Below are 2,165 nucleotides of genomic sequence, written 5' to 3'. Positions count from 1 at the left end.
GGATGGATGGATGGATTTATGGATGGATGGATGGATGGATGGATTTATGGATGGATGGATGGATGGATGGATGGATGGATTTATGGATGGATGGATGGATGGATGGATAATTTATATCTTATTATTAACTCCATTACTAACCCTTTGGTGTTGCGGTGTTCTTTGCCCTCACAGGTTTTGGTTGAATGAGGATAATTTATTCTTTTTTTATTATTAAAAATGCATGTTAAAGTTGTTTTATTGTCCACTGGAAAGACCTACATATAAAGTACGATACCAATACTTTTAAACTTCTGTTCAGGGTCAAACTGACTCACTGACCTAAAATCAAGACAAAGGAGTCATGAGTATTTATAAAGCAAACTTTGTTTAAACACTGATTTCAAACCAGAAATGAACAAAAATGAAAACAAAAGATAAATAATATGAGATTTGCAATATGAACAATGTGCATGTCAGTGAGTCTCCACGACACATCTGAGAAATCAGGCTGTGATCGTTAATGCAGCGTTTGGAACCAGAAATGCACAAAAATGAATATGAGCACATTAACAATGGGCATGTGTTCACATCTACACAGCACACGAGGGACATGTGCTTTGTGTAGATGATTTTTGCACACAGGTCAGGCTCGTCTTGACATCACCACATTGCTTGTAGACTTGAGTTGGACATGATCAGCTCAAAAGCTGGCGTGATGTTTGTCACATGAGTCACTGACATGTTAGTGGGCCCTGGTACTGTCTTCATTATGTTTTATGTCATTATGTATACATTTTTCGATGCAAATTTCTTGCTTTAAGGGATGAGTAGCGTTTTCCTCATTTGCTTCATAATCAGAATCATCAAACTCATAACTGACCTCAAGATGATCTTCATCTTTAGACACATCCTCATCTATTACACTGTCATGATCAAAGATAAACTCCAAACCCAGATAACAGACATGTTTGGGCCCAATCTGGGCTACTTTGGGCACTTAAGGCTCAGTTATGGCTCTGACAAGTCTTGCCAGAAGTGGAGCAGATGTCAGTTCCCATCCTGGCTTGGAATATGACGAGTGTCCTGTGGGCCACATGTGGTCAAAAATCATAACAACACCTGTATTCTCACACCTGTGTGAGAAATATGGCAAATTACCTCATATCTGCAACCTCCCAAATAACCCAAATACTTCTTTAATGCTTGGAAAAATCAATGTTATAATTAATTTATATAAAGAAGGCTCTAATTTTACCCCCAAACTTTCTACTTTGTACTTTTTTGTGTTTTTCTTGTTAAACAAAAATGTGTTATTATGACAAATATGGTATAAAAATAAGAAAATTGTGTTAAAATGTCTTTTAAAAATTGTTAAATGGAAGAATTTTTAGAATATTTAATATTCACAGATTTTTAAGGGGTTCAAGGCTCCAGACTAACTTTTTTTACGAGGACCACAGCGAACTATAACTTAAATTTTTAGTAGCGCAAGCAGAAAATTTAGGGGCGCACACTGAAATCGCCTTGCATCGCAAATATTCACATTTCCTCTCATTTTCACCATATTAGTGATAAATACTTGAACAATAAATTCTGAAACTACAAGTTTACAATTCACATTTTTGCAAAAATTTGATTTTCACTTTGTAGTTGAAGCAGAACGGCATCTTTGTCCCCGTCATCCCCCACAGGACATGGTACGACTGGTCCATGTAGTTCCTGGTAATAAACAGCTTCAGGGCCTGATGCTCCTCCAGCCGCTGTTCCCACTCCTCAGTAAGAACAGCAGCTATTGGCTGTCCTACAAGTCGCTAATTAGCATAATTAGCCTGGTACATATAGTTGTAATGGATGCTGTTATAAAGAGGGATGTTGTGGGAAAGGCAGAAATTGATTTAAAAAAAAAGACAACCTAAAAATTATTAGAACAGCAAAAAATAAATAACATAAAATAAATTACAATAATGATTCTGTCAATATTTTCTTTATTTTTTAGTTCAGTTTTTTAAGTGCATTTTGTTTTTTAATTAGGAGCCTGGAACATTTTTAAATATTTCCTCCACACTCTTCATTAACAGACGTTACTGTGACGGTAAACCAGCGTAGAATAATCCAGCAGCAGCTTCTACGTTTCATTTCCAGCCTGGTCATGAAACAGCTGAACGTCGTCTGAATGCAGCTGC

This window comes from Melanotaenia boesemani, chromosome 18 (genome assembly GCF_017639745.1).
Source record: "Melanotaenia boesemani isolate fMelBoe1 chromosome 18, fMelBoe1.pri, whole genome shotgun sequence".
Taxonomy (NCBI): domain Eukaryota; kingdom Metazoa; phylum Chordata; class Actinopteri; order Atheriniformes; family Melanotaeniidae; genus Melanotaenia; species Melanotaenia boesemani.
The sequence above is the reverse complement of the archived record's forward strand: the minus strand, read 5'-3'. Positions refer to the sequence as shown.